Genomic DNA, 15,592 nt, shown 5'->3' with positions numbered 1-15,592 from the left:
TTACAATTAATTCCTCTGTTATTCCACCTATAGTGGGAGGACCACGTACTGAAAGGTTTTTAGTATATTCCACTTTGCTCTATATTATCCTGTTTTCTAATTTTCATTATTAAGATAACATCTCAGGTACTGAAAAAATCACATGGAATATGCAGTTCTTTCTTTCCTTTCTTAAGTCACTCATAAAAATTCTTGTAGGATTTTACAAAGGATAATGTTCTTTCTTAAACCAGAGTATAAGATGATATAGGTGACGTATAGTTCTCAATTGAATCCTATAAGTTGTTGCATAAAATTCTCCATAACTTTTTTATTAATGTCTGCAAGTTCTTAAGGTAACACCTGTAGAAATGGAGCTGATTTCTACCTGCTTTGTCCCTATGAATTTCTAAGAGACTTTTGTAGAGGGACAGGTGGAGCAGAGGGTCAAAGGAATTGAGTCACATGAAACTCAAAAGCACTGAGACTCTCAGTGCCTCTGTAATAACTGTTCATGCTGGCAGAATGGGTGTAGAAGTGTATATAGACAGTCTGTTTCTCAAAACTGCGTGTAAGGCTGAGGTTTGTCATCGCCAGCCCACCCAACCCAGCTGACCTCCCACCTGGGACTCGAGGCAGCTCTGGGGCTCCCTGCAGAGCTTGGCCAGGACAGGGCACTGGAACAGGTTGCCCAGAGAGGTTGTGGAGCCTCCATCCTTGGAGATATTCAAAAGCCATCTGGACATGGTTCTGGGCAACATGCTCTAGATGACCCTGCTTGAGCAGGGAGGTTGGACTAGATGATCTCCAGTGGTCCCTTCCAACCTCAACCATTCTGTGATTCTTTGGGGCTCAGGGGCACTAGGGAAGGCTTTGAGAATGAAGGCAATGCTGGAGAAATGGCAGAGACCCCTACATGGCTTCCCAAATCCCTCTTGTAGGGAAACCTGAGTCACTTGCAACCTGAGTAACCCTCAGCCAACACGCCAGTGCGGAGCTGGCGCGGACCCCGGCGTCAGGCATCTCAGGAGCCCAGAGGATGGCAGGACCACTGGCATGGCCAGGGAAGGCTCCTGTTGCAGGGCCTCCCCGAGCCTGCTCAGATTAGAAATGCTGCATGGAAGCGTATCAGTTCCGACTGAATGTTTGACAGGAAATGTCAAATCATTTTGACTTTCTTATTTAGTTTCAATAACATCAAAGGTGTTTCATTTTGCTAAAGTAAAAATGTTTCCCTTTGATTTATCATTCCAATTTGTGTCATTTAGGCTTTTGAGTTAGATTAGAATACACACTTTAACATTTGAATGTATGAGAGTATAAGATACATATGCCGTTTACTATTTTATAGTAGATTATGACTTTGCAATTTTAGCACAAAACACTGTAACTTAGCAGACTGAAACAATTCCACATTACTAAAGTGTGCTTGTTCATCTCACATTCTTTTTTCTATTAAAGAAAACATGATAATGATAGCTCCCTAGATTATCACAATTTTCCACAAAACAGGATTTTCTGACTGGCTTTTGTAAAGGCCAGATAAATACGGCATCATACCTGTCAAATCTGGAGAACTGCAAGCTCTCTGTTGTGTAAAGAATTAGGAATTTAGAAGCAGCAGTGTGGGACAAGGGTGGGACAAGGGTGGGGCAAGTGTGGGACTGTTGCAGGCTGTTTGTTCTGTTTGTCCCTCTGTCTCGTATAGGAAGTGTAGATGTACCCCTTTGGAGTACTGATGAGGCTTACCAGTAAGCCTGTTTTTCCCCCCTTACTGTTCACAGAACAACTGTATGATCTTGGAAGTGTATTTTAAATTCTGCCACTGACTGGTTCTTGGTTCAAGCTGAACTGATTTGTTCTATTATTTCCACTTTGTATGATCCACAGATCTTTCCTAATAACTTTCTCTAACTAATATCTTCTCCTTTATAGCTCTGTGGTCATTGCTTAGTTTCACAATTCCTGGTTGCATTATACAAGGAGAACCTGACTTGCAGGACAAAGGGCCTGTTTCAGTAATGAATGCTGGATCTGATTTTGCATCTGCAGTGCAAATGGGGATAACAAATAAATCACTGCTTCAGAGCAATTCATATAATGCATTAAAAGGCTGACACTGAGATGACTTTAGAACCAACTTGGCTATGAAAGAAACAAATCAGAAAGCACTGAAATTTAGGAAGGAGTATTAGATTCTGCCTGTTTTGTTTTATTGTGGGTTGGGATGGCATTACACCTGCCATACCGGTCTGAATTTGCTCTCTTTGCTTGCTCCGTCGCATGGCAGTGTTTGGAGGGTTAGAGAGAGTCACATGCACSTTAGATAGGAAGCAGGGTTTTCTGCATTGTGCAAATGCTGTATTTGAAAACTGCAAGAATTCCTGCAGAGCTCCACTGCTCTTTGGCATAAATGGAGGTTCCTGCTGGGGGACTTTCAAATGAAAATAACCATAGGTAATAGAAACAGTGGCCAGTTTTTATCTTATGCTACCTGGGTGGAATTCTGATTGCAGTGAATTTTCCCCAGGTTTTGCCTTTCCGTGAGAGACAGGAGGTCTCCAGGGCTTTTCCTGTGAAAATTCTCCCAGTACAGAGAGTCACAGGACAAGCGGGAAGTAGGAGGATCTTTTAATCCTGCAGAGCAAAAAGTGCTGARGGGCTGTACATCTTCTTCTGTCAAACATACGGCACAGTGTTAATGAAGGCAGAATAAATTTACTTTTCGTGAGACTAACAATTAATAATTAAATATCCCTCCCAGTTGCAACTGTAATGTAATCATTATGTGTTTACCACTAGGTTTCAGCTCATGGCTGACTAATGATTCTCAGGTAATTTCTCCGATGTGCCAACTTTATCTTCTGTCTGGAGGAAATTATTAATAAATCCTCATGTATCCTGGGGAAGACATTCCAGATTTACATTTTTTTAGAGTGTACTTATTCTTCCATTCTCCCCTCAAGGCCTTTCAGTCTTATCTAAACAAAACATCCCTGTTGTCATATCAACCATGTAAATTTGTGGTCAAACATCCTTTTATTTTTTTACTTACTTTATAACTCAACTTGTATCACTTCAGAATACAAATTCCTACAAAATAGGACAATATTATCCTGATACCTATCATAATGACTCATTTCATCAGTTGGTCTTCGAGGAAATGGACAATTCTCTAGTTGTCATGGCTTGAATGGTTGGAGGTTTAGAAAATTTGTAAGAGCTTTGACTTCCGGCAAAGGCGAGGCCAGGTGGGAAGACTCCCCAATCGCATTCCTCCAGAGCACCCTTGGGCTCTGCTCAGCCATTCCCAAAGGGGCAGGAGGAGAAACAGGTTGCACAGAATGATTGCACAGCATCTTCAAAAAAATCAGATCTTCAAAAGCACATCAGTGCACCCTACATACACGCCCAGGGGACAAAAAAAATCAGGTTGAGTGAAAAACAGCAAGTGAACTTTTAGTATTTAGCCTTGATTGTCTCTTATGGCCATCAATGCAGGCCCCTGAGGCAACACAGTGAAAGGTGATCCTTGATCTTTGCTATTAAATTACGTGATACCTGCTCTAATGGTAGGTCAGGAGGTTGTCAGGGCTTGACCAGGCTGCTGAGATTTGAGAACATGAGGACTCTGCTCTCTGCTATGGTGGAAATACAGATTTCAGGGTACTCCAAAGCAAGCAGGCAATCAGGAGTAATGGCTTCTTTATTAATAGGACATTGGTAAAGTCATTTAACCTCTGTAAGACACAGTGCCATCAATAGAACTGAGGCAATCACCAGTTTATCTCTGCCACAGGTGCAACTCGGTGACACAAAATGTAAGAGATGAAAGGTAAAACATGATCATAGGGTATTAATAGGATGACAGCTCACAGAGGAAAACCCACCTCTTGAAAACAGTGTTATCAGAATGGCATATTCAGTTTGCTTATCTGAATAGGATGAAATGCAGTCTTGACTATTTAGGGCCAAGTTTTCAGAAAACATATTTTTAACCTACGCTCTATGGCTTGCCTGCTTGCACACTGCGGATTCACCAATGGCATGAAAATGAAAAAGCACAGCACTGAAAATAGCATTGCAGGTCCCAATCCTGCATCACGACATACTTTGCCTAGTTTCTGTAAAGTCAGTAAGATCTTGCATTATTGCTCATATTAGCTGTATTAGCCAACCCTGAGGAAGAATGAGGCCTTAGAAAGTATATGTTTGTCTTTCCCTCTACAAGAATATACGTTTGTCTTTCCCTCTACAAGAAGTTTCTGTTTATTCTACTATATGTGGCCGAGCTTCGTTGATCATATTCTTATTATGCAGCTATGAATTGCTAACAAAGTGCTGACCCTGGTTCTGCAGAAAAGGACTGCCAGTTTGGGGAGTGGGCAGTGAAGTTCTGTTGTTCCATATGCATTTATTTTGCCAGGCCTGCTTTATCCAGCAAAATTTAATTTTGCTTCAAAGAAGGCTGTCAAATGGTTCTTGGCAGATGTGGACAGTGAAAAAGTGTCCTTTTGGACATGACTGCTATTGCACGTTTGCAGGGTGCTAATTATAGGGAGTGCTTTGCAGAGCCTGTCGTAATTAGAGTGATTCCACTGTATCTGTTGGCTATTAGCATAACCAAGCACAGCTGAGTGGCATAGTCCAGCTGAGGCTGTGATGGACTTGCATAGAGAGAACRTGGACAAAGAAGAACAGGTAGAAATGGAACAGAGAAGGGTGAAACACTTCTTTGTACACCAAACTTCCTGAGTTATCTGCTGAAGGAATTAAGCAAGTTTTTATCCATAAAACACAGGCAACAGCAGAGAGGCATTGATACTTGAGTATTACTGAAGTGGGAAAGACACAAGAAGTGGCAGAGTACAGTACCTGGAGGAAGGTGAGCACACAGCCCTGCCCAGCGGGAGCACGGCAGCATGGGAGGGAGGCCATGTGTGGCCTCTCTGCAGCGCATCTGGAGGCTGCAGTTTCCCCAGCCAATACTTGCTACAGGAGGGTCCGTACATGCCAGCTTGGTCCCGTATTGTTGTCCTCAGGCACTGAGATAACAATGAGTCCAACATGAGGTCTGCATTAAAGTACAGGCTGAGCTGCGTAGTCACACATGGTTTTCTAAGTTATGTTGCCTTCTTTCATGTAAAAGTGTGGAGTTCATGTGAAACCCACATGTAGCCTGTGGGTCTTGATTGGTCTGCTTTATTGTCAACTYGTCTTTGGTGCAGAAGGTTGTACAGAGCAGACTGCTTCAATAGCCCTGCTGGACCAAAATGGTCTTGTCTTAAGGCAACATGTGGAGAGTCAGAGTATCTGGGGTCTAATACTGGCATTGCTATGTCACTTACATCTAGACTGTGTCAGACATAACAGGGGTATGCTACAGAAAAGCCAGAAATCCTGGCTTTGCTGTTGTTTAAACTGGGAACATGGACAGAGCACACCACAGCTCCATTATAGCCTGCAAGACTGAATTTTCTTTCTTCAGAAACATTGGAGTTTGGACTTTGCTGAAAACTAACCAGGAGCCATTCACCTGGAGAGCTGGGATAGATAAGGACAGGCAGGTAGTTGTGGGGATAGATGAGTTTGCACCTCCCAGTACAGTTCAGAACACCCAGTTTCTGTCGTTGCATGTACTTCAGATTACAGCAGTAACATACAGCAGTAACATACAGCAGTATAAACATCTCTCTAATCAGGCTGGAGAGGGAGAGTCACTGACTGCCCTTAGAAAGAGTTTCATAACTTTTGACTACTTGTAGCCTATTCAGCTTTCCTGTCCAAAAGGCTCTATCACCTTTGCAAGGCTTGGCACCRAGATTTGTACATAACTTGAATCCTAGCCAACACCAAAGCACCTTGCAAAACATTGAAAACTCAACTATTAATTTAGATTCAAAGYTGATCCAACAGAAAATTAGATTTAGTTCAGATTTGTTCCCCAAGTCTGTACTATGTGGTCTTGGCCAAGACCAAGGTAGTGCTGTTGATGACAGGGGCTGGCTCATGAGATCTGGGACTGTTCCAAGACACAAGTCTTTTGGCTAGAAGGTAGGAGGAGGATTAATATGATAATGGATACGTCCTTAAATTTACTTCCCAGAACTGGGTTTGGGAAGGTTTTTGGATGTATCCCAGCATCCTGGAAATTCTCCAGGTGACAAAAGTTTGGTTTTCCTGAGCACTGCTTGTAGCCAAATGGCCTATGTCAGCTAGGTGGGAGAGCAGGTTGCTTCCAGAGATGGAAGCTGGGCACAGCAGCCTGGCTGACCTAGCAGCATGCAGGATGGTAAAATTTTGGAGAAGCAAAACACAGAAAAATGCATAAATATTTGGTTCTAGTCTTTTAGAAGACTGAAAAATATCAAGTTGGTAGAAACTGAACTGTTTTTCTTCCTACCCCTTCTTCACCCAATTTTCTCCCTCTTTTTTCTTCTCTCTGCCATTTTTCATCCTTTCATCCTTCTCCCTTTGTTTTCTCCTTTTTATGGGGAAACATAAGGGAGATGTTCAGTGAAATTAGCAAATGCATCAAGAACTGCATGCGCTTTATAGATGTTATCATAAAGACACTATTGTTGCGACAGAGCGCTGGAGAGATAAAAAACAAGAGTGCCATTTCAGCATCTTCCATAGYATGAGTCAGAGAGATTGATAGTTATCCTCTTGCAATTAGAATTTTTATTAGCACTGCCGGTGGCCCTTGGCATGCTGTGAATGGATGCCATTTTCTTAGAGTGTTTAGTCTTTCGTAGTGCTTTAGAGAAAATAAAGATGGGCTGGATTCACTCACCACATTATCCTGAAGGGAAAATTGCATTTTATCCTGCCTCAGGCTGGGCTTTCAAGCTCCAAACACCAGGCATAAAACAAGTTAGGTATCTGCATGGAGCAAAACTTAGCAGAGCTCACACGGCCACAGTACTCCTTAGCGCTAGAGGTGTGCTGTGGCTCTGTGGTGCAGTGGTCCTGGGGGAGGTGGGGTGGGTTAGAGCCAGAAAGGACTCCCGCATGGGCTGCCCTTCTCTACTTTTTCTTTCCTTGAGGGAGACACAGAACCTAGGCTGACCTGATCAGTGATAAAACCACCATGTCACTCTTGCAGCATGCTATTTTTAGGCAACTCCATGAAAATCCTGCTATCATAGAGAACAATTCAACTTTTCCCTTTCAATAATGTTTGCATCACTGAACCAGGGAGAGCCTAAAACCTCTGCTGGAGGGAGACTGGAAGAGCAGACTGGAACATATTTTTGCTTTGAGAGTTTCACTGAAGCTTTATGGTCTTCAAAATCCCATTCCTGAAAAATACATGAGGGTGCTTGGTACAACTTCATGTTCTCACAGGGAGCTTCTGTGTGTGTTGCACTGACTTTTCTGGGTGGCAGACACACCAGTTTTACACCAGGCACTCTCACAGAGCTCACACTGGCCTGAGGAACACCATAGGGCATGCTCCAAGTCTGCCTAAAAATGTGTCCTAGGAACAAGCCCTTTTGGCAAGTCTGGTGTTTCCATGCTCTTTCAAAATACTGGAGGCTTTTGAGCGCCAGCTGGAAATAGGGCTCTGAGTGTATTATTAGCATTTCAGCTGCTTTGAAATTACTGACAAGTAGAAATGCAGCACTCATGGTGGTATCTGCGCTGCAGCTTTATCAGGGTCGCCCTCAGGGTGGACTTAGGATCTGTTTGCCTGTTCAGCTGCCAATAGCCTTATGAAGATCTAGCCCTCGGTGCCTACGCCTGTTTTGAGAGTAGGAGGCAGAGTTCTAAATCAAGTAGTCACTTTTGAGCATTGTACCCAGATTATCTGCCTGTGCGTGTATATTCATGCCTCTGTAACTGAGGGCTGCTGCAGTTCTTCCAGGGTCCAATCTGAAGCCACAGTCGCAATCACTTGGTTGCTTACGTGATGAGCTGAGCACTGCGAAGGAAGGAGCCCTCAGGTGTCTGCTCCCTCCTTGAGGGGAAGGGACGCTCCATGGAGATACGAACACTCCCTGGATAATGACACCTGCTGAAGTTCCTTCAATGCAGCAGCCAAACAAGCAGAGCATGCAGACAAGCCACTTGTAATTCAAAACAGGCCTGAATTTTTCTTTAAAAACCCATAATGTGCGGGTTTATTTTCTGCAATTCTTTCAGGCCGGTTACCCCAACTGTTGGCAAACTGCTAGGTTTGGGTTGCCATGGATACGCTCTGCACTGATTCACATGAAATACATCATTGCATTATCCCCAGAGTGGTGAAAGCCTTTCACAGCTGATAATTTTTAAGAGAATGATTCATCGTTAAATATATCATGGCAGATCTGCATTGTTTGCTCTTCCTGGGAAGCATAATCTGGAAATTAGGCGGCTCTTGGGATGGTCCTGAAGTCAAGAGCAAGACTGTGAGCAAGACACCCGCAGCAGTGAGCAGTGACACTTTGATTTGTTCTCCCTCCCTCTCAGTGAAACAAACTTTGTAGTTGCCTCTAATGAATATATTTCTCTTCCCTTTGTATGGCAGTTTATGCTGGTACCTTTTGCATCCAGTTGGGAGGAGGATACACTGTACAGCCCTCAGCAAGAGACAGCCTGGGCTTTGGGATGCTGGTCTCTAAACTGACAACTTGGGCACAGGATTTTTTGTGTTCACACATTGTCTGAGCTAATATTCTGCACAGGTAGGGGGAAACCAAAATCATCGCCAGAGTAAAGTGTCTCTGAGAGAGGATAGTGTCTCTCCTGTTGTCCTATGCTACGTTCAATCTGCCCTACCAACTGGCAGCTGGCGTCAGCTAGGAAAACAGAGCGCAGTCCGTCAGAAACAAAGCCAGAATGAGTCCATGGTTGTAGATACCTCAGAGAGTTTCCACCCTGTCCTCCTGCCATCCCTCTCATTAACAGAGCCTCTCTGCTTTATAATCCTCACCCATCCCAGCATGCCTGTTCCCGTGCACCGAGGGCTAGCAGCCCTCCCCAGCAGTGGTTAGCTCTTGCCCCCTTCCCCGACCCTCCTACCAGAACCTGGAGGGAGCGGAAGGGACCACATCTACTCCTTTGTGGTTTCAACACCATTCAAAAAATTAACAAAATCAGGATTTAGCCAGATGTGTTTAATGAGGCACCAGGCTGTGCTTTGGCCTTTGAGCAGCTCTCTGGTCAGATGGTTGGCTGTGTGGGCAGAAAAGTTTAGAACAGGCAAATGTTTTCCTCCAAAAAAAATGTAGTGTGAACCTAGAGGTCACCAAAAGCCCCCTTTTACCACATTAGGAATGAGGAAGGAAACACAAACCTGAAACACACAGACTGAAGTGACCTAAGTGATCCACGGCAGAGAAAGGAGCTCTGAGCCCTTGTCTGTGTATAATCCCTGCAAGTCAGGGGATGATACAAACTCTCTTTGAGGGTGTACATGTCCCCTCAGTYTCCTGGTGAACCTGCAGTGGCAAGTCAGATACTGGCCTTTCACGGGCTGGCCAAAGTCAGGCTGCCTTTCTGGGCCCAGCCAGTATGAGCACAGGGACAAGTGCAGAGATGGGAATGAAACAAGTGGTTAGCAGTACATGGGAGAGGTGATAGCCACAAAGGAAAAAGGGGGAAAGAAAGAGAAGAGGGAGGATGAGTGAGAAGGTGAGGTGGAAAGCAGACACTTCCCTCGGAAAGGAGCAGTGCAGCTGGGCTGTCTGAGCTGGAATTTGTGCAGATTATCAAGGGGAGAGTTGGAGCGGCTGGAAGCTGGGCCGGGGAAATGGGTCAAGATGCCCAGAGGTTGCCCAGGAGAAGATGGGGTCTGCAGGCACATATTCAGCACTTTTCCTGGTAACTTGTTGATATCTGAGGACAGAGAAATAACTATCAGCATCTCCACTTCTTGCTGTGTACCTGGGTATGTGTTCAGAGGCACATTTGGCCTCCGCTGGCTGGATATGCGCACAGGGCTCAGTGAGAGGTCAGGAAGTCAGTGTCATTTGAATTTTAGCTGTGATCACAGGAAAACGCCTAGGAACCCAGACACTCTGCTCACCCAAGATCAAATGATGAGTCTGCAAATATATGCAAGTGCTTTTGCAGACTGGTAGTTCAGGGCTTGCAGTGGTGCAGAGGGCACACTCACTAGCTAAAAAGGAAAAGAAACATTTTCTAAGGTTCTTACATGATTTTGAAGCCTACATCCCTTTTTCAGGCTCCTTACCCCAGAGTTTAATAGCTAATTAGGTACCTAGAAGTGTTGAGGGTTTCATAGTTGGGTTTCAGATGTAGGATAGAAAGAGGGGTGGAACACAGCTCAGAAAAGGGGTTATACGTCTTCTGGAGTCACCTTAGATCTGGGAGACATTGTTTCCCCTGTGTCACTCCTGGAGCTGGGGAAAAAAACTCTGTCATAGAAAGAAGCACTATACTGGCTGCTCTGGTTTTGAAATGGTGCTTTGAGAGAATTTGCCACGAACAAACTAACTTTCTTTTATGTATGAAATGGGCTCTCATCAAGCAACTGCCTGCACTTAGAAAGTAACCCAAAACCAACTGAAATGAACAAAAAATGGGCTGTGTGTTCTTGACTCCAGGCCAAAATAATTCTCAGTTATTCCCAAGACAAACCTGTTTCCTCTGTCCCTAAAAGCCAAAGATGTACATTTCATGCATAATTAAAGTGAGATTTTAGCATACATCAGAGTCTAGGGTTGTGCAAGGCACAAATGGAGCTTTCCAACAAGACTTTTGATTACTGGTCATTTTAAGTGAAGAAAATAATGYCACTTTAGAGTTCTCCAAGCCCTCAGAGAGGATTTCTGCCATGACTGATGGTTTCCAGTGTACTGGGGCTCCATTCAGTTTAGCAGCCTCCTCCAAAGGGCTGGAAACACCAGGAGAGACCAATATTTCTGGTAGACCCTCTGTAACATGGAGCAGTGGAGCTGCCATGATAGCTGGACTCTGTGCTCTGCTGCCATTGCCCTACGCAGGCGGTACTCACCTAGCCTCCAGCAAATGAGCATGCAAGACAAGTATTTTTGTAGCTCTAATACCCAGTGAGTTTTCAATCCTTTAATCCCTGTTTCTCTGCTTCTTTGAGAGCAGCCATTAGTGGGTGAGGGATGAGGATAGCAGTTTCCATTTAGGCTGCACTAACACTGCTGCTAAATCTGTGTTCCTTGGGGCAGACACTGGCTAGCTTTTCCTGGGAGACTTTGAAAGAGCTGGTTCTGCTGTTACTGAGGTTAATGATGATAATTGTCATTACAGTGATGGTAGGTAGAAAACTTATTCCTTCATGCTAGGCACAAACCTCATCCCAGTGCCATCTGACACCCCCTGGTACGATGCATCAGGGCTCAGGGACAAGTTTGGTCCACTGTGTCTGGCGCCGTCCGGGGTAGCCTGCAAATCTCCCATGTCCCTGCACACACAGGGTTTGTAAGAGAAACATTTTGCCCATGGAGGTTTCCTCCAGGCCTCCTGTATTTCATGAGCCTTCCTGCAGGGTAGAGTACACCAGGTGTCCTTTGGCTTTGTGTCCTTTGGAGAAGAGACAGAGACTTTGGAGAGAGGCCTTGATCTTATTGAAAGAGACTGAATTTTTGCCAGACTTGCTGCCCTTTTCCCAAAACCTCAAAGCCACAAGAACTCAATGACAAAAAGACTAGCAAGGTTGAAAATCCAGAGTCCTGGGGAAGAGAGAARGAAGGTGTCAGACTGATGCTACTTCTCCATGTGTCTTTGGAGTTTGGGTTCATTTAAAACACCTGTTGGACAGGGGAAGGAGTGATTTCTGGCAATATGTCTCCTTATTAGCCAAGTAAATTATCTGACCTTTTGTACAAGGTTAAGCGACAGCGATTAGTGTTTTCTGTCTAGGCAGGTACGTTTGCTTGACAGTTGACAGGCTTGGAATAACAGCATGCATGTGTGAATGCTTCTCCAAACAAGAGGGTGATTAATCGCATGTCAGCACTCCCCCGGGCTAGGTTAGTCCTGCACTTCACGCGGCTCACCCCTCCTTCCCCAACAGTCCACCCGCCTACCACCAGCTTTTCATTGTATCACAGGTAGCCCTCTCTTCTATCCGGGCTGATCCCAATCCTTATTAAAGGTTTGCTTCAGATAAGAGCATTGAGAAAACATGATCTCCTTTCCCCTTTCTTGCTTCCGCTCAATGACACAGTCCCCTTCCCAGCGAGAACGGCCTGGCTCTAAATCCAAATCCACTCGCTGCACTTGGCTGTCCCTCCCCAAACGCAGACGCTGTGCTGACCGCATCTACTGCCCTTCCCCTCTCCTGCATAATCCTCTCTGCCCTGCAGCTACGGTACAGAGCTCCTGCTCCACCAGCGGAGCTCGATCTGCCCCAGGGCTGCAACCTCAGCGTCTGCGGGGTAAAGCAGTGTCTGCAGGTACCTCGTGGAGCCCAGACACATGGGGCTCTCAACAGGGCAACACRGAGCAGGGAAAGGGAAGCTGCTCTGTAAATGCGTGGTTTCCTTTGAGGCCAGACGAAGCCCAGACTCCACGCAGGCCCGGGCTCGGCAGTCGGTGCAGGCGACTGAGCAGGCAGCAGGCAGCAGTGAATGAGCCTGGAGGGGCAGAAAGGGGCAAGGGAGGAGAGCTGGAGGGGGCTGCTTGCCTCTGCAAGATGAAGGCAGAAAGTGCCACGGCCAGCACTACTCCCTGCAGAAGTGAACCAGGCCTTTTTTTCTCAACAAGACAACCCTATAGATCTCCTGCCAAGGTGATCGATAGAAACAGGCAGGAAGAATTGGAGGAAAATGATTAAACGTTGCAAGAGACAAATCTGCAGAGTGGAGACTCCCAGTAAATGAGATTTGTGGCCCCTTCACCTCCCTCAGTCTTTTGTGATTAAGAATTGAAGCCACATGAATTTAGGTGGGTCTCCACTTGACATAGATCCATATTATTAATGYTCCTACTTCTGTCTAATTCCCATCTCAACTCAGTGAGACTGTGAAGTGCTGGGGTGTGTTAGGCCTAATCATCCCCATATTAATAATTGATTTATAGAAGGAACATTGATATACACAGTGCTTAGAATAAAAGTCATCCTTGAGGGAGGGGGAAGGGGGAAACAAGAATGGAAAAACTGTATTTYCTTCTCTTGTACTGAGCTATTTAGCATAATGGATTTCAAAGGCCTTTCATAAACTTCTRTAAGCTGGTAACAAAAAAGTAGGTCACAATTAAGCTCTCGATTTCAAAAGGAAGTTGCTTGGAATGATACATGATGTTTGTAATTATATTGAGGATTGACTGAGCCACAGAGCTATTCAACAGGAAAGACACTGAAGGTGTTATTTGCTTTTTAAAGGCTGTATTTGCTGCTTTGCACACAGTGCACCATGGCAGAGGCCAGGGAAGCTGCTCTCACCCCTTCTCCAGCTAGCACTTCCCAGATTCTGCCAGGCAGGAGCTACACAGAGGGGTGAGCAGAGAGTTCAAACCGTCTAATCCACTCAGCCCTTGTCATTCGACATCATCTACTCGCTTGCCAGCCTCCCTGTATAAACTGCAGATTAATGGGAATGGATCAGAGCAAGCCGTAATAGGGGTTTATCTGAAACGGGTTGCAAAGAAATCAGATGGAGACCACCCATTCATTTCACATGGAGCATCAATAAACCCCAGGGCATTTTCTTGGAGGTGAAAATTTCTGTAGGTCATCATCACTTTGTGGAATCCTAGCCTAATCCTATGTCCCAGAAGCAGAATGTGCTGGTGGACTCAGCCATGGAGGGCTTTTCTAGATAGGGACTTCAGCAGGCAAAGTCAATAGGAAATGAATATCTTAATGACGAAATAAACCCTGGACTTGACATGCAGTCATCTTTCAGAATCATATTAAAGCTTTAGTCATCTGCAGCTCATGTCTCAAGGGGCATTTTTCTCTTATCCCATGCAGGAAACTGCATGGGACTTAGACAGGAAAGTGTAACATCTGCAGAAGGGCAGCACTATACCAAGCCGTGCTTCTACGAGTAGAGGAAGAGTCATCCATGAGAGGGTCAGTGTAGCATCATGTCCAGCCACTGCATCCTAAAGTGCTGGCCAAAYGTGTCTGAATAAACCGCTGCCAAAGCAATCCTGTGTGCACTCCTTTTCGTCTGTGGAGATGTTGTTTGACTGGCATCTTTTTTGGTCTTGATTCCTTTTGTTATTTTTAGTTGTGATTTAACACAATGCACACGACTGTCAAAGCACAGCTAGAGTGGTGAAAAGGCTTAGCGTCAAATGCATGGAAATCCATTGACTTCAATGGGGCTCTGCTGATTGACACTGCTCCTCTAATAATAAACAGACAAAAAAATCTCAGTATCCCACCAACTCGCCCTGAGTAAAGGGGTGGAGCTTCCTCTGTACTGTGAAGCTCAGCCAACCCATGGGAGGGAGGGATTTCTAGAGGTAATGGCTCCATGGGATTGTATGATTTTCTCCCCAGGCCCAAGGTGCAAGTCAAGATCTTTGTCAAAGACAGCAGTTTAAGAGGGGCAGGAGGGGACTTTTCTTGAAGTAGTAGTGTGTAAGTGGCTGCCTCTTAAATCAATTTATTACTGTTGACAGGTTTTCACATCTCCTCCTCTGGATTTGCTTTGCTTAGCCCCTCTGTGAAACCTAGTACTGCATGTCAGGTAGATCGTTAACTATCTCCTTAGGGCATGGCAAATAAGAAACACAAACACAGGACCATGAAATGCTCCATCATGCTTCACTCACAAAGGAGAGATTTTCAGGCAGGTCGTTGGGTCCTGAACTGAACAGTGGAAACGCCATGTGTCAGCAAGGCATCATTCTGGGCTCACCAGCCTAGAGGAAAGCAGCACAGGGAAGCTCTCATTTGGAGACACCTCCAAAGGGCTCCTACTGGGTGCCCCACAAGCCAGACACTTCATAACCGAAGCCTGCTGGGCCTCGTGTGCCCAAAGCTCCCCGTGCAACCTCTGTGCATGTGGTGAGAAGTGGATAGGAATATCCTTCTCCGCTTCTGAAGGTGCAGCTTTGAACACAGACATCTGTCCCTGCATGATCCAGGGATGCAGTTTTTTAGTGGTCATGTATTAAATAGTATCACCTGGCCTGTAAATTAGATTGTTCATTGAGTACCTGTATTGCTCTTTATGTCTGCTTTTGGCTGGATGTGGGTGAGCAGCGGATTTCAGGGGTCAGAACAGATGTGCAATAAAAAGTGCAGTACTTACATTTGTACACAAACAAAACCGTTCTGTGGTTCTTCTACCTCATTTAAGGGACCTGAGGGAATCCCTCAATTAGGACAATTGCTGATAGAGTTATAGTACCCCAGATTCACTTTTTGAAACCCTTAACATCACATTTGTAAGTGTTTACAAAATCAGGCCAWGGGTCAGTTAGCTTTCACTTGAGCCTGAGATGCATTAGCTATTGAATTCTTTAATGTGGTCCTGTCTTTCCTYTGGCAAATTCAGTAAATGGCATTTTGACCTGTTTGCTGAAGTATCTTACTGCAGACTAGAAATGTTACTGAGTGATACAAGCATAGCTCTGAAGCACTCTCAAATTGCAGTAAAATAACATGCTTCAGAAGYGGAGGTGAAATGCAGTATTTATTGGCTCCACCCCTATTTCGGGTACAGGA

The 15,592-nt window shown here is 45.0% G+C and overlaps 1 protein-coding gene across 2 annotated transcripts in view; it reads left to right on the top strand.

The window, feature by feature from the left end:
• KCNB1 (potassium voltage-gated channel subfamily B member 1) overlaps positions 1-15,592 on the top strand; it is a 145,325-nt gene that overhangs the window by 69,205 nt on the left and 60,528 nt on the right. The window lies entirely within an intron of this gene.

The sequence above is a fragment of the Apteryx rowi genome, unplaced genomic scaffold (genome assembly GCF_003343035.1).
Source record: "Apteryx rowi isolate R43461 unplaced genomic scaffold, aptRow1 scaffold_0, whole genome shotgun sequence".
NCBI classification, from domain to species: Eukaryota; Metazoa; Chordata; class Aves; order Apterygiformes; family Apterygidae; genus Apteryx; species Apteryx rowi.
The sequence above is the reverse complement of the archived record's forward strand: the minus strand, read 5'-3'. Positions and strand labels throughout refer to the sequence as shown.